The sequence below is a fragment of the Stegostoma tigrinum genome, chromosome 3, assembly GCF_030684315.1.
Source record: "Stegostoma tigrinum isolate sSteTig4 chromosome 3, sSteTig4.hap1, whole genome shotgun sequence".
NCBI classification, from domain to species: Eukaryota; Metazoa; Chordata; class Chondrichthyes; order Orectolobiformes; family Stegostomatidae; genus Stegostoma; species Stegostoma tigrinum.
Window position 1 is genome coordinate 8950446 of NC_081356.1, and position 27005 is coordinate 8977450.

The 27005-nt window shown below is 42.3% G+C and overlaps 1 protein-coding gene and 1 non-coding gene across 2 annotated transcripts in view; one reads left to right on the forward strand and one right to left on the reverse strand.

The window, feature by feature from the left end:
* LOC125450053 (doublesex- and mab-3-related transcription factor A1-like) overlaps positions 1 to 27005 on the reverse strand; it is a 159614-nt gene that overhangs the window by 121828 nt on the left and 10781 nt on the right. The gene's annotated exons all lie outside the window — the stretch shown is intronic.
* trnag-gcc (transfer RNA glycine (anticodon GCC)) lies at positions 4374 to 4444 on the forward strand. Its single transcript has one exon. It is a non-coding gene; the product is annotated as a tRNA-Gly (tRNA).

The following is a 27005-nucleotide window of genomic DNA, read 5'->3' on the forward strand; positions in this document are numbered from 1 at the left end:
GCAGCCAATCCATTAGGATGCATGTTGTTTTTGCATGACACATAATCAGGAAGAATACATTATAAGTGAGAGGATCACAGTTGCCATAACCTTGTCATTTGTTTTTTTTAGTTCATTCAACCTTCTACATCCTTTCGAAATGATGACTACTAATTGTGCACCTATTGCACTCCATTCTGAAAATAATCAGAATTGTGCACTGCCACTCTGCCTTGGAGAGATCCATTGAGCAGGTATCCATTCTACAATATGACCATTGTTTATGCTTTTGAAATTTGGAAACCCGAGAAATAAGATGAAGGTTAGTATCTGAAAATTTGATTCAGATATAATGCGGCTGTCTGAGTGCACATATTCTTTCCACCTCAGTGTGTTTTGCACCGGTCCTTTTGTGATGCCAGTATCGTTTGTGCACATACTCAATGTTAGATTTTCTACACGATTGACTCTGAAAAGCCGGCGCTTAAGTACGAAATGTTTCCCTGAATCTGAATAGACTTAAAAGCTCATAGGTGTAAAAAAGGAACCCTTGTTGCAATAATCGCATGCTGAGAATCAGCACCCACTGAGCATTAGAATAAAACCATTTCACAAAAACAGAGCTTCTAATTTTACTCCACAGGAGGTAGGCTGTCGAAATCTATAAGGACACATAGCATTAGCGGGAAAGAAATGAAATTCTTTTTATGCCTAAAAATATACAATGGAAATTAACGGTTTTTAAAATGTTCTTCCATGTCATTTTGAACTTATTTCTCATTACCCAGAATAACTTGAAAACGGAATGCTCTGTTTAAGAGAAGAAGGTTGTAGTGTTGCAAAGAATTGTGCTATTTTGCTATGCGCTGAGAGTTTAATTAGCACAAATCTAACTCCTGATCTTCACTGTGAAGCTTTATCATGAAGATGCATTCAGTGTGCACCACTATGAACACAAAATATTTGGAGAACATTGGAGGAGCTGAAGATATGTGGGAGTGGATCATTGATAAATGCTTTCCCTACTCGGCAAAACAGATTATTTTTAATGTTAGTGGGGATGTTTTTTTGTCTGGTTTGTTTTATACCTGAGGAGTATCCTGGTAACGATTTCTATGCAGTTAGATACAAAGAAGTTTACGCTGTTCCTTGTTACTAAGTTTTTTTTTATCCACAAGAAACAATAATGTAGTTGGAACAACCTGGCAACCGCATTTGCCCAAGCACTGAAATCTTGGGTAAAAGTTCCAAGTTCAAATCTCAGTTGCGCCATGACTTAAACAGCCACTTTGTCAATTTTGTCCAAGTTTGAGAATAAAGTCATCAAGGGGGAAAGTCAAATTGTCATTACTTTACCATTTCCTATCATAACTCTATTTTTGTTCTCAAAACTAATGTTGAAAACACAAAGGTATGAGAATCACCATTAAATGCTTTGGCTGCAAAATTCTGACTCATAGTGCTTGGGTGCCTGGAAACATGAAAATGGAGACCAATCCCTTCCAGCTAGTTCCAGAGGTTGTAAAGGTGACTGAATGTATGTGTTGTGTGTGCGTCTGAAACATGCAAAATGGGGTCAGTTAGTAATACTATGAGACCTGCAATTTTAGACCTTGTAGGCCCTATTATCACTCCTTATCAAATGATTTCAGTTAAATACATGCTCATCTTGCAGAAGGCTTCCACCTGCAAGCACTGTTACTGGGATCAAGGTGAAACTTTCTGCTGAAGTACTTCTAATTTTATTTTGCTGTTGCAGAGTCATCACAAGAATTGTATTCTGTATTCTTGAAATCTTGTTGGAGTAAGAAGAGCGTGTTGGACTTTTTCAATCATAGAATTTGTAGGCCCTTGAGCAGGAAGTTTGCTCTCACTTTTGAAGGTTATAGTTATAAGTTGTCTCAAGCTGCAATACGGGCAGCACTGGGAGAAGCCAGACTCCGGTAGAAGTAGAATTTCAATAGAAGTTTGTAACCAATTTGCTTGTTCATGGAGTACTCCACCTACTTCCACCTCACTCAGAAGTCATGTCTGAGCCAACTACAATTCACTAAGGAGGTGGTCATTGAACAGTGCCATTCTTGGTCATGAAGATTACCAACATCAATTTTTATACCAGCGGAGCCTTTCAAGATGGAACTGGTGATGTTGCCAGCATCTGACAGTTGACTGTTTATCAAAATACGGGAGACATCAAGTGAGGAAACTGCTTTGGATATCCCACTAAGCAGAGAGAAACGGGAACAACAGGAATATAGCATTACAGAAGTAACAGGATCTCCCATTCAATGGAGAGATACTGACTGCAGACATCCAGCTTTGTGAATACCACATGTTAACCTCATAATCTCAAAGGGTGCAACTCCCTGAACATACTATCAGAATATAACTGTGCACAGGACATGATGTCAGACAATGTCTGATTTCAAAGTAATGGCCGCTTTGGTTTTATCTTACAACACTCAGCCATTTTCCTGCCATATTTGCGCCACCGTAACAAAGCATATGCCGCCCAATCCAAGGCATCCAGAGCTCGATTACTTTCAGGGAAATCCAGAATCAGCTAACCAGATCCTGGCTCCCATAAAATTATGCCTTTCTTATCACTGTCCCTCAATTCTCCACCTCTGCCACACACCAAACTAAATAGCACCACAACTATCATCATTTCAGAACAACCACGTCAAACACCTGCAATGACACATGTCAAAACCAAATATTCACCATAGTGTCTGTCTTTCCTTTCTCTTATGGGATACGGATATTGCTGGCAACACCACCATTGGTGTCTATCGCTAATTATCCTTGAGAGGTGGCAGTAAGCTGTTTTATTGAGCTGCTGCAGTCCATTGGATGTGGATTAGCCTACAATGTTGTGTGGAAAAGGGATATAGGATTTTGATTTAAAAGCAGGTGATAACAGCAGGTGAAAGGATGGATGACAATTAATTCCAAGTCAGGATGGTCAGTGGCTTTGAGGAGAACTTGCGGTAATGGTGTTCGTATGTTTCTCTTGCCCTTCTGCTTCTAGGTGGCAGAAGTCATTGTTTTAGAATGTGTTATGAAAAGAGCCTTAGTGAGTTGTTTCAGTGTATCTTGTATGCAATAAGCACAGCCGCCACAGTGTGTTGGTGATGGATGGAGTGAATATTTACAGTGATATATGTGGGCTGATTTGTCCTGGATGGATTTAAGCTTATTGAGTGTTGTTTGAGCTGCCCTCATCCAGGAAAGTGGGGATAGATCTCATCACACTTCTGACTTGTGCCTTGTAGATAGTGGACAGGCTCTGAGGGCTGAGTAACGACCTGCAGGAGTCCCTATTTTTGTAGCCATGATAGTTGTGTGACTGGTCAGTTCAGTTTCTGATCAATTGTTACCCATCAGGTGATGAGTAGGGATTCAGTGAAGGTAATGTCACTTAATGTTAAGGGGCAATGAATATATTCTCTCTTGTCTGTGTTGTCATTGTCTGGCAGTTGTGTGGCATGAATGTTATCTGTCAATTACCAATTGCAGCATGGATATTGTCCAAATCTTGTTCTGTTAGGACATGAACTGAACAGCTGCTTGTCTAATCATTAGTGAAAATATCCATTTCTGATATTATTGGAAGTAAGACTATTGGTGAAGCACTGCGATGGTTGCGCTGAGGACATTGCCTTGAGTAACTCCTGAAGTAACATACCAGGACTGAAATGATTGCTTCAAACAACTGAAGCCATCTTTCTTTGTAATAACAAAGTGTGGAACTGGATGAACACAGCAGGCCAAGCAGCATCTTAGGAGCACAAAAGCTGACATTTCGGGGCTAGACCCTTCATCAGAAAATTTCTGATTACCATCTTTCTTTGTATCTTGAGTATAACTCTACTGCGCCTGTTTGGATCGAGGAAATAATGAGGTCAGGAGCTGCATGGCCTTGAATGATGCTTGCTGGCTCCTGTGCCTGTTCTAGTGCCCCCACACAATATTATCCCAATGACTGTAACGTTGCAGCTACATGGTTGCTGACATTCACTGACAGGAGGATACAAACACCCTTGCAACATTTCCTAAAGCAACATTTGACCATGAGAACTCGGCTGCAGATTGTAACACCTGGCAATGAGCTATACTAGTCTTGGCTGATGGGCAATGATGGAGTGTCACTGGTAGGAGCATGAATACAATCACTTTATATACAACCTTACTGCTGCCACTCCAAAGGGCTGTGCCTCTGTAATCCTAATAACCTGCCAGAATATAAAATAGAGGAATCCTCCCTCCAGCCTATTTTTCAGTTTATGGATTTAGTCTTTCACTAACATAAGTTTTCTCACAGTTCCACCAGCTACTGCAGCTCGAATGCCCCTCTCCTTTAAGAGGTGCAGGCTGCCTTTAAGAAGCTGCTTGCATTGGAGGTTCAGTGGTAGCATTCTTGCCTGCCACGCGGGAGGCCCGGGTTCGATTCCCGGCCAATGCATACGGGGGCAGCTCAGTGGTTAGTACAGCGGCCTCACAGCACCAGGGGCCCAGGTTCAATTCCACCCTTTGGCAACTATCTGTGTGGAGTTTGCACATTCTCCCTGTGTCTTTGTAGGTTTCTTCCAGGTGCTCTGGTTTCCTCCCACAGTCCAAAGATGTGCATGCTAGGTGGATTGGCCATGATAAATTGTCCATAGTGTTCAGGGATGTGTAGATTGGAGGGGTTAAAGGGGTGGGCTCTGGGTGAGATGCTCTGAGGGTGGGTGTGGACTTGTTGGGCTAAACATCCTCTCCTCGCAGTGTAGGGATTACTATGAAGTGTTAGATAACTGTAACTTGTATGTGCTTTGCAACGCAATGGGGTTCCATGCAATACACTGCCTCTACTATTTTGACTGGATGCAAGATAATTGTGATCACAATGTCCTCTAATCAGCACAATCAAACTTTTATACTCATCTATTTTATCAATTAAACTTCCATCTTTGATCAAATATAATCTTTAACTTAAAATTAAAAATATATCAATCAAATAGGTCTCTACCCTCAGTGACAGGATACCAGAGACCACATCTCTGGAATTAACAATTTGCATTTTTAGGTCCTCTGTCAGAATCACGAGATATCTCAAAGCACTTTCCAGCCAATTAGGTTCTCTTGGAAAATGCAGTTAACGTTGTCATGTCAGAAATGTATTTGATTCAGTGAAGCGTATAATGCACAGAGATTTCTCGATTAGTAGTTCATGACATTAAATATAGTTGCAGAATTATCTAGATCCTTTTAACAAAAAAAAAGATTCATCTATGCAGAACTGGATTTTTTTTAGGAATGTAAGAACCAGAGTGGACCACCCAGTCCCTCAAGCCTGTTCTGCCAGTCAATGAGATCAGGGCTGATCTGTAGCCCAACTTCATATTGGTTTACATCCTTTGGTTTACATCCTTAACACATTGACTCAACAAAATTTTATCTATTTCAGATTTAAAAATAACAGCTGACCTAGGATCAACTGTCATCTGTGGAAGAGAGTTCCAAACCTCTATTACTCTTTGTGTGTGGAAATGATTCTACATCTTTATTCTGAACAGTCTGGCCCTAATTCTCAGACTATGGCTCCTAATTCCATAATCTCCCACCAGTGTGAATAGTTTATTTTTATCTACACTGCATTTTCCCTCATCCCAGTCTTGTTCTCAATTTCCAAAAGTCAGGTCCAACTTTGAAACCATTCATGGCTAATTATTGCCACTGAGATTTAGGGTGCGCACATCGCAAATTTCAATGTTCTCAATGCAATGCAGGAGGCATGTGGCCACTAAGGTTAAAAGGCCAAATGAAGTTCCCAGGGGTGGCGACCTGTACTAAAATCCTTCTTGTGCCCATAAATTTTAGTAATCACCTTCCATCCCTATCTATCTCTAGGTCTCCTTCATGTCTGTATATACCGAATGCCCCTCCCCACCCACCAATCCTACAAATCAAATGCCTGTCTTCCAGAACCACTCTCTCTATATCCACCATGAGCAGGCCCCTGGAAATTTGTCTCTGAAATGGACATTAAAAACATAAACTTCTAACAAGCTAATGTAGCTGTCAATTAGAGAAAAAAAATCATATTAAATGTTATTTCAAACCTCGTATCCTTAAAAACGCCAGTGGAAATGTCTACACAGGCTCCATTGAGATAATTGGTTCTATAGCTTTTAAAATTCAGCCAAGCATTTATTATCACTGTATCTATCAAAACAAAGTTTCAGTCAATGAAACTGAAAGCCCCGATAATGTTTCATTTCCATTTTGAAGCTGATTACTTAACAATCGATGGACAGAAGTAAGTAGTTAGATAATTAAATTACTTTCTTAACTTGCAATAAGCAAGGTAATTTTTTTCAAAGTCAAACATCATGACACTTAAATTACAGTCCAAATCATGACAGGGGTTTTGCTCAGCACAATTTTATACAGTTTTAAGAGTGTTGATGCATAAGTTCCATGGAAAGTTCTCTAACATATCCAAATACTTAAAACAATGTAATCATTAAGTTATTTTTGCAGTACAGGCCCTACAATGAATTACTACAGCTGAATCACATACATAGTACAATACAACATTGAAGAGTTACATCTGAGGCTGTCAAAACATTTTAACATTTACCTGACAGAATGATACCAGACCTCTTAGCAGGCTTCCCCCGATGGTTAAAACATCTTCAGTTAGGTGGGGTTTTATTTTAGGATTAACAAAATCTGCATCAGAACATGAAAATAGCTAGAGGAAGGAAGTTCAAATTTGATATGCAACTGACAGTGGTGATCCCAATCTCAAAAGACATATATGTGGTTTTGCAAACCATGATATTCCTGGCTCATGTAAAGTTCTAACAAAAATGGCATGAACGCAAGAATTGTTTTTGCCTCAACGATCCTATTTCTATTCAGCCACCATCACCAGTTGAAAATCCAGCCCACATTTTCAATGTTAATTATTTTTAGGGACCATTTTCAGAGCCAGCAGCAAGGTGCAGTCAAGAACTAAAGCTTTAGCATAGCAAAAAAAGTCCTTTCCTGAGCATTTTCCTATCACCCGTCAAAATGCTGACAAACTACAATTTCCTGCACAATTCGTTAAAACTGAAACTGGTGGTAGAATTGACAGTAAATAATCCACTCGCACGTACCAGTAAAAATGATCCATTCACATGTGGTTTTCCAGCTGTGTGTATATCAAACTTGTGGACTGTGATCATGCAGAAAATGGATAAATAATGTTCTGCTTTGCATCAGGAGCAAATCACACTGAAAACAATATCCAAAGTGATGAAGTTCATCTGGTCAGAGAGACTTTTGGAATACTGCATTCAATTCTGGTCTCCCCGCTATCGGAAAGATGTTAAACTTGAAAGGACTCAGAAAAGATTTACAAGGATATTGCTGCAGTTGGAGGGTTTGAATGAGAGGGAAGAGGCTGAATAGGCTAAATACGCTGGGGCTATTTTCCCCAGAGTGTCAGAGACTGAGGGGTGACCTTATAGAGGTTGATTAAAATCATGAAGGGCATGAATAGAGTGAATAGTCAAGGGCTTTTCCCCAGGGTGGGGGAGTCTAAAACTAGGGGGTATAGTTTCAAGGTGAGAGGAGTAAGATTTAATAGGGACCTAACAGCAACTTTGTCACATGGAGAGTGTTACGTGTATGGAATGAACTACCAGAGGAAATGGTAGAGGCTGGTATGATTACAAAATTTAAAAGCTCCTAGATGGATATATGAAGAGGAAGAATTTGGAGGGATATGGGCCAAATGCTGGCAAATGGCACTGGATTAATTTAGGGTGCCTGGCTGGCATGGATGAGTTGGACTGAAGGATCTGTTTCTGTATTGTCCATCTCTATGACCCTGTGAGTCTATGACAATGGCCTACAACAGGTCTATGAAGTCTGTGTAGCTCTGCCAATCTTGCAACAAGCTATTCACACTGATGACATGAATTATTCTCTGTTTAACCAACTTTTAAATAAGCACCAAATATGAAAAGCTCTGGTGAGCTCAGTTTAAGTCAATGCTTATAGCATATAGTGGATTCAGATTTGATTTAAAATAGTATTCTGAAATGTCTGAATGCACTAACTTAAAATATTTAATTATTTCAGTAATGCAATAGCATGATATTACAACTTATCAAACTTGCAATCCTGCTGTATTGATTATTCTTAAATAGTAATTACCAGTTACTACAACACCCAGGAGCCTTTTTCTTCCTTGTTTGATTGTCCTCCATTCTGAATGAAAGATTAGGGCTTAGTTGTTTGTATCCATTACCATTCCAGCCATTCAATCCTGCACGAATGTTTCATGATTGACCTTTTACAGATCCTAAAATCATAGCTCTTTCCTCCGAGCCTTTGTTGACACATTTTGTTAGAGGACGCAGAACAGCAATACAAATATGTAAGAATGGTCTATTATCACTTTACACTGCACTTGCATTCTTCTGGGCCCCAAACGTCAGCTTTTGTGCTCCTGAGATGCTGCTTGGCCTGCTGTGTTCATCCAGCCTCACATTTTATTATCTTGGATTCTCCAGCATCTGCAGTTCCCATTATCACTGCATTCTTTTTAAACTGTTTTACTTCATCTATCCTTTTGCCTAACTCCGACATAAATATAAGTTAGCCATTAGTTAGTTTATATTAGAGTATTAGACATCCAGGTCTTTGTAAGTCTGATTGATTTAGTTAGATTATGACCTATTAGTGTGCACCAAGTTAAGTTTAACGCCATAGTAAATGGTTACTGACAGTGGGAAAGTGATCCATCATCTAAGAAGAGAATGTGACATACACCATAGGAATCAGTTTAACACTTCTCTCTGAAATCTGGCATGGTAGATATCCAAATGGTTACTTACAAAATAATGCTTGTGATGATAGTTTACAGGTAGAAGTGATTTTGTTTTTCATGAACTATATGGGTGGCACTGTAGCTAGCAATGCTGCCTCACAGAGGTAAGGACCTGGGTTCAATTCCACCCACGTTCTCCCCGTGCCTATATGGGTTTTCACCAAGTGCCCTGATTTCCTCCCACAGTCCAAAGATGTGCAGGTCCAGGTCCATCTTATGAACTGCATGTCCTTGCTTGCTGTAATGTGTCTTAACTGCTTGCAAACAAAGCTTTTCACTGTACTTGGGTACACGTGACTACAATAAATGAAATCAGAGATAATAGGAACTGTAGATGCTGGAGAATACACGATAACAACGTGTAGACCTGGATGAACACTGCAGGCCAAGCAGCATCTTAGGAGCACATTTCTGATGAAGGGTCTAGGCCTGAAACGTCAGCTTTTGTGCTCCTAAGACGCTGCTTGGTCTGCTATGTTCATCCAGCTCCACACTTTGTTAATAAATGAAATCAAATCAGTTTGGTAGATTGGCCATGCTAAATTGCAAAAAGTGTCCAGGAGTGTGCAGGTTAGGTGGGTTAGCCATGGAAAATGCAGGGTGAGAGGATAGGGTACGGTAGGGGTGTCTGTCTGGGTATGATGCTGTTCAGAGGGTTGGTGAGGACTTGATGGACCAAATGGCCTTCTTCCACACTGTACAGATTCAAGATAGAATTGGAGTGCTTTACATTGAATACATGCTTTCAACAAAGCAACATTCCTCTTTCAAACCAACATTCACATATTCACTGTGCAAAGCAGGTTCATATATATATTCTGCGCCTTATATTTAAGTGGGAGTTATATATTGCTTTCACATAGCTATGTTTTTGAAATGAACAGTGAAAGTTAATTCCCAAGCTTCTTGATACATGTCACTTCACTGATGTTAAATGCACAGACAGTTTCAAAGCTTTGGCTTCATGAACAATTCTGAAGGTCAGATTTAAGGAATAAATACTGGTATTATCTACTGGCGCAGTAAACACACCTGAATGTTGCTTTGTTGAGAGCATGCATTCAATATAATGCACTCCAGTTCTATCTTGAATCTGTACAGTGTGGAAGAAGGCCATTTGGTCCAGCATCTCGAGTACCAGTCAACAAATCATTGAATATAATTTTGAAAATCAATCCATAATAGAAATATTTGATTTGCTTTTTCAGATATTAAATTCACCTGCCTGAATATTTAACCATGGGAATGGTACTCAGACCATATTGACACAGTTCAGATCAAAAGAGGAAAAAGCAAAAAAAAAAGATGGTCTACCGATCTCACGTGAATGATTTTGGCTCCTGTTTGTGTTCTTCTCAAGTAGTTTCCTTTGTTTCAACACCTCCATGAAGTTCTGCACACAGTGAGAGGTAACATTATTGCAGATGAAGGAAAGTTTTCGAAGATTACAGAGGGATCTTGATCAAATGTGCCAATGGGCTAAAAAAATGGCAGATGGAGTATAATCTGGATAAATATGAGGCATTGCATTTTAGTGCAACAAACAAGGGTAGGCCTTACACAATTATTGGTAGGGCCCTGGATAGTGTTGTAGTTCAGAGGGACCTAGAGGTGCAGGTACATAATTATTTGAAGTTTGTATCACATCCCCTATTCCCAATTCCTTCGCCTCCACTGCATCTGCTCCCAGGATGAGGCATTCTACTCCCGCACATTTCAGATGTCCTCGTTTTTCAAGGATCGCAACGTCCCCCCCACCCAGTGATCAAGAATGCCCTTGACCGTGTCTCCTGCATTTCCCGCAACTCATCCCTCACATCCCATCCCCGCAATAACAACCAAAAAAGAATCCCCTTCGCCCTCATGTACCACCCCACCAACCTCCGGATCCAACGCATCATCCTCCGAGACTTCTGCCATCTGCAATCCGACACCACCAACAAAGACATTTTTCCCTCCCATCCTTATGTGCTTTCCGGAGGGACCACTCTCTCCGTGACTCCCTGGTCTGCTCCACACTGCCCTCCAACCCCACCATACCTGGCACTTTTCCCTGCAACTGCAGGAAGTGCTACATTTGCCCTCATACCTCCTCCCTCACCCCTATCTCAGGCCCCAAAATGACTTTCCACATCAGGCAGATGTTCACCTGCACATCTGCCAATGTGGTAAACTGGATCCGCTGAACCCACTGCGGCCTCCTCTACATTGGGGAAACCAAGCGGAGGCTTGGGGACCGCTTTGCAGAACACCTACACTCGGGTCACAATAAGCAATCGCACCTCCCAGTCGCAAACCATTTTAACTCCCCCTCCCACTCCTCAGACGACATGTCCATCCTGGGCCTCCTGCAGTGCACAATGATGCCACCCGAAGGTTGCAGGAACAGCGAATCGTATTCCTCTTGGGAACCCTGCAGCCCAATGGTATCAATGTGGACTTCACAAGCTTCAAAATCTCCCCTGCCCCTACTGCATCCCAAAGCCAGCCCAGCTTGTTCCCGCCTCCCTAACCTGTTCTTCCTCTCACCTATCCCTTCCTCCCACCTTAAACCACACCTCCATTTCCCTCCTACTAACCTCATTCTGCCCCCTTGACCTGTCCATCTTCCCTGGGCTGACCTATCTCCTCCCCACCTATACTGCCATCCTACTGGCTCCATCCCTGCCTCTTTGACCTGTCTGTCTCCTCTCCACCTATCTTCTCTGCTATCCATCTTGGATCCGCCTCCAGCTCTCTCCCTATTTATTTCAGAACCCCCTTCCCCTCCCCCATTTCTGATGAAGGGTCTGGGCCTGAAACGTCAGCTTTCCCACTCCTCTGATGCTGCTTGGCGTGCTGTGTTCATCCAGTTCCACACCTTGTTATCTCGGATTCTCCAGCATTCTCCAACATTCTCCAGTTCCTTTTAACTCTAGACAAGGAATTAAAAAGGCATTTGACATGTTTGTCTTCAGGCCAAGTCCTCTGAGCACAGGAATTGGGAAGTCATGTTGAAGTTGTACAGGACATTGGTGAAGCCTCTTCTGGAATATTGTGTCCATTTCTGCGTGCCCAGTTATTGGACGGGTATTATCAAGCTGGAGTGGGTTCAGGAGAGATGTACCCTTGCCAAGAATGGAAGGTTTGAGTTGTAAAGAAAGGCTGGATAGGCTGGGTTTTTTTTACTGGAACGCAGGAAATTGAGAGATGACCTGATAGAAGTTTATAAAATAATGGGTAATATGGATAGAGCTAATGGTAGTTATCATTTCCCTAGGATGGGGGATTTCAAAATTAGGGGGCACATGTTTAAGGTGAGAGAAGAGAGATTTTAAAAAGATGTCAGAGGCAAGTTTTTTATGCAGAGGGTAGTTCACATGTGGGATGATCTTCCTGAGGAAGTTGTTGATGTGGCTACAATTACAACATTTAAAAGATGTTTGGATAGGTATGAGAATAGGAAAGGTTTGGCGGGATCTCGGCCAGGAGCAGGCAGGTGGGACTAGTTTAGTTTGGGATTATGTCTGGTATGGACTGTTGGACCAAAACATCTATTTCCATGCTGCGTGACTCTATGACTACAGCCAGGCAGCCTGCTCTTTCTTGAAGATATAAAGGGAAGCTCCACTATAGCACATTGAACATGGAAAAGTATAGCACAGGAACAGGCCTTCTGGCCCATGATGTTATGTCAAACATGGTGCCAAATTAAACTAGCCCCTTCTGCCCGCCCCAGTCCATATCCCTCCAAACCTCACATATTCATGTGCTTATCTAAAAGTCCCTTAAACGCCCCCTAATCATACCTGTCTCCAACACCACTCCTCACAGCGCATTCCAAACTTCTATCATGCTCTGTGTCAAGGCTTGCCCCTCACATCTTCTTTGAACTTTCCCCCTCTCAGCTTAAATGTATTCCCCTCAGTATTAGACATTTCAACTCTGGGAAAAAGGTTGTGGCCATCAACCCTATCTATGTATCTCCTAACTTTATAGACTTCTATCACATCTCCCCTCTGCCTCCTCTGCTCAAGAGGAAACAACCTGAGATTTTTTTATCCTCGTCTCATAGGTAAACCCTCTAATCCAGGCAGCACTCTGATAAACATCTTCTGCACCCTCTCCACAAGTCTCCCCTGAAGAATTGCTGCATTTGCTGAAACATACAAACTGAACACAGGTGGAGATAAGGAAATCCAGTCATCAGATGCTGTGTGAAGACTTTATTGATACAAGTCAGCAAGAGGAAAGATTACCTGATTGCATAGAGGCTTGAAGATCACCCTCAGGAGGGAATGAGAGCAGGTGGACAGCAAGTTCAAGATACAGACTCAGAACCTGAGGAGCCATCAACTGCTCCTCAGGAAGTTAAATTACCTCATGTGATTGGTTTCCTTAAGTTAACACATTGCATCTATTCACCACATCATCAAGCTCTCATGATGTTTTCTGTACCCCATCCCATTCAAGTAGTCCCTCACAATCTGTGCTCACCCAAACATTCAGATAGTCCACCTCACCCTCACAAAATGGGCAAGACACGGTACAGGGGCTAGGAGCAAAGCTGAGTCAGTGGGGGAAAGACACCTGCATCTTCTGAACCTCACAGAGGACAGGAGCCTCATAATAATGGAGCCAGCTGTAACTAGACCCACAGCAAACTATACCCAACCCTGAGAACATTGAGGATGATGACATCTTCCTACCTTATGCCCTTTTTCAACTGTGAGCTCACCTATCATTCTGTCATTCAAAATGAGCAAGCTTCAGAAGGTCTTGCCATGAGCCTTTTGCTTTCCACTCCAGCCCTCTTCTATCACATCAATCTTCCCCTTCTCAGGTCATGTTTTCAGTCACTGAAAAGTTGCGATCTGCCCAGCCACAGATATACAATCAGGAGCAGTGCATTCTGCCTCTGATGACCTGGCTAATTAACCATTCCTTTAACTTGTTCTTTTTATAGCCTGGTGACTCACTATGTGCAGACTTCATACCGAAACTTTACTCCCCTTCTATCTGTGGTGTTTCCCAAACATTTTCCCTCTGTGATCCCATTTTGAAGCCTGAATTTGTTGCGATTCCTCAGTAAGATCTGTGAGAGTAGAGGCCTCTTTCAGTTGCGGTATAGCTGCTGTAACTCTGAAAGTGGCCAATGCTAACTCAGAACCTGTAATCACACAAAATTTCAGCTCGTGGTTCCTCTTGAGGTCCTGTTCCTTACTTTGGGAAGCCTTTACCCACTGGCAAATGCAGGAACTCACCACAACAACTCCAAAGATTCTCCAAGTTTCCTTCGAGGCACTCTTAAATGAAATGAAGCTCCAATAATTAATTACACCTTACTGAAATGAGGTGCTAGCCCTTTAAGTAATACCCATGCAGAATCCATCACATAATTTCATGTTTTCTTTTCAAGTTTGGGCACCTCAGCTGTTGTGTATGTTCAAAGTTGGAATCCCAATATCAGACTGGCTGAAGAACAGCAGGATAGTGTTAATTCCATGTGTCTGTGGGCGTTGTTGTCGTGGTGTGGTAGTGTCACTACCTTTGAGCCGGAAGATCTTGGTCGAAATCCCACCTGTTTCAGTGGTGTATAATAACATATCTGCACTGGTTGGTGAGAAAACATAAAAAGTATCCTCAATGTGTCTGGAAACAGGGTATGCCCTTGCATTTGGAGAAAACTGACCATTACAGGTAGCCTGCCACAGAAATATCTGATCCTCGGGAAGCAGTACAACACAATTAGGGGCGGCACAGTGGCTCAATGGTTAGCACTGCAGCTTCACAGCGCCAGCAGCCTGGGTTCGATTCCACCCTCAGGCAACTGTCTGCGTGGAGTTTGCAGATTCTCCCCGTGTCTGCGTGGGTTTCCTCCGGGTGCTCCAGTTTCCTCCCACAGTCAAAAGATGTGCAGGTCGGTTATGGGGAATGGGTCTGGGTGGGATGGTCTGACTGTCGGTATGGACTTGTTGGGCTGTAGGACCTGTTCCCACACTGTAGGGATTCTATGATTTTATTACCTACAATAGAATGTTGTGACTTATTTGACTAGAAATGAAATGTTTGCCAGTTTGCCCTGTACATCTGCTCAGAACGAGCCAGGTTCAATTGCTGATCTGTATTGCATCAGCTAATCTGGTCAGGTCAGTAGTAAAAATATCACAACTCATCTATCATAGAACCTCTACAGTACTGAAGCAGACCATTCAGCCATTGAATCTACACCCAACCTCCAAGGAGCATCCCACCCAGACCCAACACCCTATCCTATCCCTGTAACCCTGCATTTCCAATAGTTAACCCATCTAGCGTGCACATCCCTGAACACTGTGGGCAATTGAACATGGCTAATTCACCTAGCCTGCACATCTTTGAACTTTGGGAGGAAACCGGAGCACCCAGAGGAAGACCACGCAGACACTGGGAGAATGTGCAAACTCCACACAGACAGTTGCCTGAGGGTGGAACCTATAGCTGCAGAAGGAAATCAAATGGTTACTCCTGATCAATATTGAGTGATCTATGCTGTCAAATGCATGTATATTTAGAAAGACAGGATCAAGATTAGCAGTGAAACCTCCCACAATGAAATTACTGTGACTTCTATTTGATGAGTAGTCACTTCCAGTTCTTTTCTGAAGACTTGTCAACATTTGCAAAATGTACAGGGTCAGCAGCAAAACTCTTCAGAAAAGGAGGGAAGAGGCTGGGTACTCCATAATACATGGCCTACCAATGTCTATTCCAAACCTCTCCAGTCATTTACAAGGCTCAAATTATGTGTTCAACATAATACTTAACACTCAGCTGATGGTGCAACTGCAACATCATTCAAGATGTTTGTGCATTTATATTAAAGCTGTTCACTTCATCAATACCTATGGCATTGGACTCAATATCCACACTGTCACATCAGCACATGGCAGCTGTAGTTTATGCATCATATAGAATGCATAAGAATAGCTCATCAGGTTTACTTCAGCAATATCTCCCTCCCATGTGGCCTCAACTGCCAGGAAGAGCAAGACCAGAACTGTTATGCAAGATCGATCTCCACATCACACCTGATCCTGGCTTGTACGTACATTCATCATGGCTGCATCAATATTTGAGAGTTCCTCACCCAACATTATTGCGCACCACTAAGTCTGCTGTAATTTACAGAGTAGGCACCACTGCCAACTGCAGGGGAAGAATCAAAGCAGTTCTGTCCGTGTTTTATAAATAAATATTAAATAATTATAATAAGTATATTAGAATAAATATTAAAATTCAGAAATGGAAGACATTACTGAGGTGATGTGCTCTAAACAAAATAATTAAAAATTAAAAGTTTCAATTAAAATTTTAAGAATTTCTTTTTTGTTTGGCAAGTTAGTGAGAGATGTATCATCTTGATCAAGTTTTAAGGTTTTTACCACAACTTCATGTATTTCTACAATTCAGACACCACAGAATATACTATGTTTATCTTAAATCTCTGCTCCAAGTTATTGAACAATTTTGCTAAGGGGAAATTGATCCTTCCTATCCAGGCCTCAACAGTGTGTACACCTCAACTAAATCTCCCTTCAGCTTTCTCTGTTCCAAAGAAAAGTACTTTCTTCATTGTTAAAGTTCTGCAATCCCGGTTACATTTTTATCTTCATTCACAAGCTGTGGACAGCACTGGCTGGGCAGGCATTTACTACCTATCCCTTATTGCCCTTAAATTAATGCTGAAACATCCAGAGTGCAGATAAGAGTCAATCACATTGCTGTGGATCTGAAGTCACATGTAGGCCGGTAAAGGTGGCAGATTTAGATTTCCTTCCCAAAAGGATATTACTCAGCCATACCGGTTTTAATGACAATCAACAATGGCTTTAAGGTCACCATTATACTAGCTTTTAAACCTGGATTTCCTTGCCCCAAGGAATTGAATTGCCATCCTATACCATTGTTGAATTGAACCCATGTCTGTAGAATATGAGAGGCAGCCAATTACTGGGCTAATGACCTTACCACAACACCACAGTCTCCTCAGGAAAGCCTCTGAAATTGCCTCTTTGCTCCCTCTAGTGTAAACACAGCTTTCCTGCAATATGGCTGTAAAAACTGTATACAGTACTTCTGTTGCGTACTGTCACATAGAGTCTTGGTCATAGAGTCACAGAGTCATTCACCATGGAAACAGACCCTTCGGCTCAACCAGTACAAGGTGAATATAATCCCAACCTAAACAGGTCCCACCTGCCTGTTCCTGGCCCATATCCCTCCAAACCTTTCCCGTTCATATGCTTATCCAAAGGTCTTTTAAATGCTTTAATTGCACCTACAACCACCACTTCCTCGGGATGTTCATTCCACATGTGAACCAGCCTCTTTGTAAAAGATTCGCCCCTCGTGTCTTTTTTAATGTCTCTCCCCTCACTTTGAAAATGCACCCCCTCATCTTGAAACTCCCCATTCTAGGGAAAAGACAACTACTATTAACCCGATCGATACCCCTCATAATTATTTAAACCTCCATTAGGTCACCTATCAACGTCCTATGCTCCAGTGGAGAAAGTCCCAGTTTATCCAGCCTCTCCTCATAACGCAATTCATCCATACTAGGCAACATCCTGGTAGCTCTCTTCTGAACCCTCTCCAGCCAAATAATATTCTTCCTTTAACTGAGCAACCAGAACTTGACACAGTACTCTGGAAAAGGCCTCATTAAAGTCTTGTACAACCTCAGTATGACTTCCCAACTCTCATACTCAAAGGACTGAGCAATGAAGGCAGTGAGCTAAATGCCTTCTTAACCACCCTGTCTATGTGCCTCAGACTGAAGTCCCTCTGTTTTGTAACACTACCCAACGTCCTACCATTAATTGTATAAGTCTTACTCCTGTTGTTGTGCCAAAATGCAATACCTACTTATTTTATAGTGCTATTACAAGGATGTTGACCAATGTTTTGTATTGTGTTTCTTGATAAATACTGTCTCCACCTCATAAGTAGCAGAAACTTGTAAAAAAAAACTTTTGTATTTAAAAATTGTCTGTTATTTTTTGAAATTTCCTGTTATGCCACTCTAAAACTTGACTATCTGATCTAAAACTGGCCCAGTAACAACATTAGCCTAGAAGAGGAAATATTAATATTGGTTAGCACTTTTGATATCATGTGAAGTCATCTGGGAGAAGCAGCATTAACATAAGTTAATAAAATGTGAGGCTGGATGAACACAGCAGGCCAAGCAGCATCTCAGGAGCACAAAAGCTGACGTTTCGGGCCTAGACCCTTCATCAGAGAGGGGGATGGGGAGAGGGAACTGGAATAGGGAGAGAGGGGGAGGCGGACCGAAGATGGAGAGTAAAGAAGATAGGTGGAGAGAGTGTAGGTGGGGAGGTAGGGAGGGGATAGGTCGGTCCAGGGAAGACGGACAGGTCAAGGAGGTGGGATGAGGTTAGTAGGTAGCTGGGGGTGCGGCTTGGGGTGGGAGGAAGGGATGGGTGAGAGGAAGAACCGGTTAGGGAGGCAGAGACAGGTTGGACTGGTTTTGGGATGCAGTGGGTGGGGGGGAAGAGCTGGGCTGGTTGTGTGGTGCAGTGGGGGGAGGGGATGAACTGGGCTGGTTTAGGGATGCAGTAGGGGAAGGGGAGATTTTGAAACTGGTGAAGTCCACATTGATACCATATGGCTGCAGGGTTCCCAGGCGGAATATGAGTTGCTGTTCCTGCAACCTTCGGGTGGCATCATTGTGGCAGTGCAGGAGGCCCATGATGGACATGTCATCAAGAGAATGGGAGGGGGAGTCGAAATGGTTTGCGACTGGGTTAACTTTGTTGTTACAATGGTGAGATGAAAAATAATGTCTGTGGACCATTCCTACAATTTTCAAGATAAACATCTTTTGTTTTGTACTTTGCCTCCTAGTACAGGCTCATTTTCGCATGAAATTTAAGAATGCAGATAGTCTGATATCTTTTAAAAAATGCCAAACTTGTAGTGAATCTAGCTTTAGTGACTGTATGTGGCTTACTTATACAGATTTCTGTTGATTAAAGTAAAACATAATAACCAAGGATTTAAATACCTTGAGATATTTCACCATATACAAGACGTTATTTAAATACATGTTGGTGCTGCTGAAATTTCACAGACTAATGTTGAGTGTGCCCATGTTACATTTCAATGGTTGCTATTTCAGCAATGGTTTAGGTAAATTTATACAACTGCTTTAAGTGTTTGTCCATTAAGGCAAATAGCCATTTCTCGACTAGTGCGCTTTATTTGACAATTGCAATTTGAGGGTTAACCTCTGAACAGTCTTTTCATTGCAAACTAAAGGTTATTTGTGTCCAATTTTTTTTTTGAATGGCTACGATGCATAATGAATTGCTCTGAGCAAATAAATTACACTATTAGCTACATACCAATTCACATGCACATTAAGCTGGTGTGTACCAACATGATAATATCTTGATATAATGCCCAGGAATTTTAGAATGTTGAGAATATGAGAAATAGGGCAAAAAAAGACTTTTAAAAATGTATTGCTGGTTTAGTTTAAAGAAAAGGATATATATACATATATACAAAAATTTGCACTTCCTGTGCACGAACTTTATCATTAATTAATATCATGCTTTTGTGTCTGCAATTACCTTTTTAAATTAAATGAATTTTAGTATTGTTCATTGAATTTTGTTGTGTCAACTCTCACAATACAGGGGCAGCCTGTAACCGGAAAATAGCTGTATATTGATGTCGCTTAAGTATTTGACCCTACTGATTTTCATCAGCTTAGGACAATGCCATGGCAATTTACTAGTCAATACTTGAAACCTCTTATGCTCTATTACACAACTATACCCATTATAACTTCAATGTCTCAAAAATCTGCATGCAAGAAAAAACATGCAATCTTCTGGGAATGCTGTGTGTAAATGTATAAAGGCGAAAAGAAGCTAGCTTAACCTCTAATTAATATGAACAAGACACAAAGTCCCTTTCAATTGGTTTCAGGAATTACACTTAAAAAAAAGTATACTCCCAGTCTGACCTCTAGTTCACCTGAGAGTCCTCTCAGAACATTCGGCCTGCAGGTCAACCTATTGTGCTTGTTAAAGATCGAATTGTATGCAACATCTTGCTGCTCACTCCATTTTGGAGGCATCAGATGGGAAGGTGCGCTTTATTCCAGGCATGAGGAGGGCATGAAAGAAGGCTGATTTGAAGAAAAAGTCAAACAGTAGAACAAAAGCTATTTATAGCACCAAAGTCTGCTGGTGAAACCTGCAGGGCTAGTACACTTTTTACTTAATTTATTCACACTTTTGAAGCTGCTAAGGAGATTGAGACAGTAGTAAGTCAAATTGTTATCTGTGATAATAAAATGTGAGGCTGGTTGAACACAGCAGGCCAAGCAGCATCTCAGGAGCACAAAAGCTGACGTTTCGGGCCTAGACCCTTCATCAGAGAGGGCGATGGGGAGAGGGAACTGGAATAAATAGGGAGAGAGGGGGAGGCGGACCGAAGATGGAGAGTAAAGAAGATAGGTGGAGAGAGTGTAGGTGGGGAGGTAGGGAGGGGATAGGTCGGTCCAGGGAAGACGGACAGGTCAAGGAGGTGGGATGAGGTTAGTAGGTAGCTGGGGGTGCGGCTTGGGGTGGGAGGAAGGGATGGGTGAGAGGAAGAACCGGTTAGGGAGGCAGAGATGAGAGGACTGGTTTTGGGATGCAGTGGGTGGGGGGGAAGAGCTGGGCTGGTTGTGTGGTGCAGTGGGGGGAGGGGACGAACTGGGCTGGTTTAGGGATGCAGTAGGGGAAGGGGAGATTTTGAAACTGGTGAACTCCACATTGATACCATATGGCTGCAGGGTTCCCAGGCAGAATCCGCCTGGGAACCCTGCAGCCATATGGTATCAATGTGGAGTTCACCAGTTTCAAAATCTCCCCTTCCCCTACTGCATCCCTAAACCAGCCCAGTTCGTCCCCTCCCCCCACTGCACCACACAACCAGCCCAGCTCTTCCCCCCCACCCACTGCATCCCAAAACCAGTCCAATCCGTCTCTGCCTCCCTAACCGGTTCTTCCTCTCACCCATCCCGTCCTCCCACCCCAAGCCGCACCCCCAGCTACCTACTAACCTCATCCCACCTCCTTGACCTGTCCGTCTTCCCTGGACCGACCTATCCCCTCCCTACCTCCCCACCTACACTCTCTCCACCTATCTTCTTTACTCTCCATCTTCGGTCCGCCTCCCCCTCTCTCCCTATTTATTCCAGTTCCCTCTCCCCATCCCCCTCTCTGATGAAGGGTCTAGGCCCGAAACGTCAGCTTTTGTGCTCCTGAGATGCTGCTTGGCCTGCTGTGTTCATCCAGCCTCACATTTTATTATCTTGGAATTCTCCAGCATCTGCAGTTCCCATTATCCCCAAATTGTTATCTGTGATTAATTTCCAGCATTGTCCTCCTCCCACTTGTATCGTGGCCTGATTGAGTAGCCTGGTAATTGGCCATCTTCCAGCTTGATGGCCACTATATGGCCTCCTGGTGCCTGATTATATAATTGTAATGAGTGGGTCAGAGGATACTTTCCCATACCCCGACTTCACTGGAGAGGTATGTGCCAGGTACTCTTCCATCACAAAGATGGCTTTCATTGAACTGTGATAGCACAGTGTAGAGCTGGAGGTGCACAGGAGGCCAGGCAGCATCAGAGGAGCAGGAAAGCTGACGTTTCAGGTCGGGACCCTTCTTTTTTGACCAGTGTTCCCTGCAGAAGTCAAGGAATGGGGTGCACTGGCTTTGACTGTTAAGATCACTGGAGTTTTTAACCCTAACAGAGCTGACACCATCCCAGGCTGCTGCAGGTGTCCTCAGTGATGTCCTGCAGTTTCCTGCACATCATTGTATCAGAGTTCAAGTCCCTCTTTATCAGTAAGAATGTCACATCTCTTTCCTAACAGACAGAGAAAAGGAGGTTGAATCATCACAAAGCTTTATCCATGTTACACAACCCCTCAAGACAAATTGCCTTGTGTGCTTCCATGATCAACCCAACATACTTTTGATTTAGAAGGATTCCAGTCCATTCTTTCAACCCCTTTCTCATTTGAGCAAAGTCAGAACTCACGTCCCTTTTGTCAGCTAGGGCTACACTCTGAAAACTTGTGATTTCACATAAACCCTGTTGGACTATAACATGGTTTCATGTGACTTCTGACCTTGTCCACCCCAGGTCAACGCCAACACCTGCAATTCATTTCTCATTTGGGGTCACAGATAGCACATTTTAAGGAAACTGACCAGTTTCCTACAGCAGTCATGCCACCTTAAATCCAAGCAAATCATCAGGCCACAAAGTTGGATGACATGACTTTCTCTTCAGACTGGGCTCACGTCTTATATGAAGATTCATGCATAGCTACAAAGTTGGCCTAAAGAGTGATCCATGCTCTCAAATGAAACTTCATCAAGCGGGCTGTCAACATGCTGAAGCAACACTGTAATTGTCTGATCTGTACAGAGAGAGCTTGGCAGACTTGACTGCCTATCTAGATTGCTAGTAATCCACTACATAATATATTATTTACACAATACACTGCATAACATTACAAATATTTAGCACCACTTTAGTAGCACAAAGGAAGAGGAGAAACAAAGGAAATATATACAGATTATTAAGCAGTGCACAAAGACTGAATATAAATGTGAGTAGAGAGCAGCAAAATATTTTTTACATTATCAACTCTATCAAACTTCTTCAGCTACGATATGGGGATTTAGCTCATAATTGTCATTAATATCCCCAGGAGACTCTTGCCTCCAGCAGTGAAGGGGTTCGATGGAGGATTGATCCATGGGAAACAAAAGGAAGAGCTGAAGTAAGAATGGATCTTGCTAGGTATCATAGCAGCATTCCATGTGCAGAGGCAAAAGCCATTGTTATGATTCTTTATGAATCCTTTGTGTTTGTTTTCAGAATAGAGAGAGACAATGCAAAAATATTGCAATTAGTGAGGTGTGTGGTTAATAATTACTGGTCAATAAATCTAACCTCGACAATGGGAAAATTACTGCAATAAAATGTGAGGAATAGAACAAATTGTCATTTAAAAAGACGTGGATTATAACACACAACTATACAAAAGTTTTGACTTTTCAAGGCTTTAACTGCACTTGCATTCCTCCTGCCAAGTAACAAATGGTTAATTGCCTTGGGCCCACTCTACAGCTAGACTATCCCTCCAGAAGGAAACCTAGAATAAAGTATCAAAAAGGTTTTCTTAAATTGAACAATATCTGATCACTACATTTTGTCTTTAGCATTCTGTACATCTTGAGATGATCTTGAATTATGAGGAGACATTAGACAAATTAGGCCCATTTTCTCTAAACTTTAGAATGTTAAAAGGTGATCTCATTCAAGATATTAAAGGCAAAAGAGAGAGTAGATAAAGGTAAACTATTTCCACTGGCTGGGGATTCTAGAACTAGGGGTGTAGTCTGAGAATTAGAGCGAGGCTGTTCAGGAGAGACATTAGGAAACACTTCTACACACAAAGATATATAGGTTTGGAACTCTCTTCCACACATAGCAGTTGAAGCTAGATCAATTGTTATTTTTAAATTTGATGTAGAAAAATTTTGTTAAGCAAAGCTATGAAAGGGAAATGGATCAAAAATGTGTATATGGAGTCAGGCCAAAAATCAGCCATGCTCTCACTGAATGTCAGAACAGGTTCAAAGGACTGAATGGCCTACTCCTGTTCATATATGAAACCTGGAACTCCACAACTTTGTTTTACAGCATTATAAACCAACTGGGTTTTTTTTGTACAGAGGTGTATCACTTCTCACTTGCCACTATTGAATTTTATTGAACAAATAATAGCCTGTACCTCCACCTTATCAAGATCCTTTCATAATTTCTTTCGGTTTTATTTTGAAAGAATTAACTGTAGATCATATTTGGGTAATTTTGGCAAATTTCACTATCAATCTACCTGTATTACATCCTGGTCATGGATATAAGTTGTGAACAAAAGTGGCCAAGAACTTAATTCTGTGTAACACAAAATCCAGAAATGATGTTTCATAATTAGACTGATTTGCACAATGATGTTGTGGTAAGAGGTGGTGGTATTTTGCATATTATGAAGGGGCTTGACATTTGTTAACACCTGTGATGTTCTGCTTAGTCACTCTGCAATTACAATCAAACTATGTGCAGGGAATGGTGTAAAAAATATTAAAACAAAATTAAATGAAAATTGATATATCTGTGTATTCAAAGGTGGTAGAGAAGGTGGAGGTTTATCATTCATTTTCCAATATTAGCTAAAGCTTTAATTTAGATGACTGAGTGTGAGCATCCTTAAGTCGTTATTTGGATTTCTGGAGGCAGGTGTTTAAATTCAGCCTTATCAAACATCAAGTACCGAGTACTACAAGATAAACATCAGTGCCTTCAGCACAATCCAGGCTGTCATCTCTGGTCTGAGCCCACATTACTTGCTGCCAGATATGGGCTTGTGCAGTCAGTATGCAACTGCTGTTTTAACTGAATGACAGAAATGCATCAGGATCAGGGATTTATGAAAAGTATTGGTTTACATATGATAAGAAAAGTTAGCAAGCAGATTACAGACCACCTGCAGAACTACTGCATGATGAGAAGACTGACACACATATGTCAGCCCCATTCATGATGTGATACTGTCAAATCTACTTTGCTGTACTTGTCAAAAATGAGAATAGGCAAAACTATCACAGAGCCTCTTTATTTTAAAAATGTTCAATGTCCTTACTTCTTTGAACTTTTTAAGGCTCAGAGAAACCTGTCACCCTTTCAATATAATTTATCTACAAAACAAAATTCAAGATATTTTTCTAAATGATGAATTTTGTAAAGATATACACAGAAAATCAAAATTCAAAAGCTATTTAAATCACATATTATGGGACAACAGTCAAATATTGTGCCTTACTTAAATCTGTAGCTGAAAAACTTGGCAGAATCTTAAAAGATCAGAACAACGTGGGCTATGGTGAAAGAAGTGGCAGAATCAGACAAAAACCCCCTCGAGGTGTATCTCAGGAGCAACTCGCTGCACCTTATAACTACATTCTGGACATGGGAGATGTGATTCTTGGTAGGCAGCAGTGAGTCTTCAAATAAAGAGGATTATTGCTTGCTAGTCTTATTAACTGCATACCTCACCTCATTAGAAACATAGAAGATAGGAGCAGGAGTAGGCCATTCAACATCGAGCCTGCTCTGCCATTCAAATGGCTGATCACCGAGCTCAAAACCCCAATCCCAGCCTCTCGTCATGTCCCTTGATCCCTTTATCCACAAGAGCTATTTCTATCTCTTTCTCGAAAACACAATATTTCGACCTCAACTACTTTCTGTGGTCATGAATTCCATAGTCTCACTCTCTGTGTGAAGAAATTGCTCCTCATCTCAGCACCAAAACATTTACCCCTTATCGTTAAACAATGTCCCCTGGTCTGCGCACCCCCTTCATCAGGAACATCCTTCCTCCATCTAGTTTATATAGTCCATTTAGAATTTTACAGGTTTCAATTAGATCCCCCTTCAGTCTTCTAAACTCCTGTGAAAACAATCCTAACACAATCAATCTCTCCTCATCTGTCGGTCCTGCCATTAGGAATCAATTTGGCGAACTCTAACATTCAGCTTCCCACAATACCATTGGCCATGAGCAAATTAGATGCCAAGAATTCTCAATGTGAGTTCCTGGTAATTTCAGCTCACTGCTTGCTCCAAAGGACCTTCATGTTGGACACCAAGCACTAACATCTCACGGTTGGTTCCATAGTCACCAGCCACAGTCAGCCCATGTTCATGGACATTGATATCTGACAAATGCCAGACCCTATGAACCCTGATGGTACATCTCTGATCAATACTGCATCTTGATGCATAATGGCAATTGTCATTGTATTTCTGCAGCAAGGACACTATGCACTCAGGGACATGTACCCAGCTCATACACTGGACTAGGCTGCAATCTCTCACTTTTAGCCTCCCTGGATGTTAACAGGATCCCTGCCTTGACTTTTTGCACCTTGTCCTTCAGCAATACAAAGCTCACAGTATTGCTGTATGCTATTGAGCACAGACACAAAGCCAGGAAGGTTCATATCATTGTTAGCAGTTCTCAGTCAAATCAAGGGAGATAGCCTTGTGCAGGAGGTCACTGCACAGAAAACCAAATGCTGCCTCTGATACCAGTCCAAGAGGCTGGACACAGTCAGTCAGGTGGTAAGGATTGGGACCTTCTCCTCATACAGGCTGAAGGTCTGAATGCCAGACAGCCTAGCATCGGTCTTGATCTTTCCGTCCTGGAATAAGGGGACAGGCAGGTAATACAGAAAGTGGAAGTGGCCGGTACGTTTGGTGCCGGTGAGGAGTTGTCATATGTGAATGAGTCGGCAACGCAGAAGGCAAGCAGGGCTTGTGGTGCTGGTGGTTGGGGTGGGTGACTGCGAGGGAGGGAAAATGTTGCAGGTAATACCAAGAGTTTCAGAGCACGGGCCTTGGTGGGAGGTGGGTACTGTAGCACAGACAGAGTGAGTGTCAGGTATCAGAGAGAAAGCAGTGGCACTTAACACTGGCAGACAATGTCACTGATGTGGCCGTTCCTACAGACAGTAGACACCACACTGACTGGGGTCTCAACCTTGGGCTATGCTGGCATGTCCCGATGTCCACTGCTGGTTTTGCAGGCAGAAGATATCCTATCTCTCCACCACCCCATCTACCAGGACATCCAAGTTACTGCCCAAAAGCTGGGCCCTGACTAGAGGAAAAGTCAGGAACTGTAAAGGGTGGGTCCGGACTGCGGACTGACAGGGTTTGAGCAAGAAGACGTTCCACATCAAGCAGATGTTCACCTGCACATCTGCCAATATGGAATACTGCATCCGCTGTACCCGGTGTGGCCTCTTCTACATCAGGGAAACCAAGCGGAGGCTTGGGGGCCGCTTTGTAGAACACCTACGCTTGGTTTGCAATAAACAATTACACCTCCCAGTTGCGAACCATTTCAACTCCCCCTCCCATTCCTCAGGCAACATGCCCATTTTGGGCCTTCTGCAGTGCCACAACGATGCCACCTGAAGGTTGCAGGAACAGCGAATCATATTCCACTTGGGAACCCTGC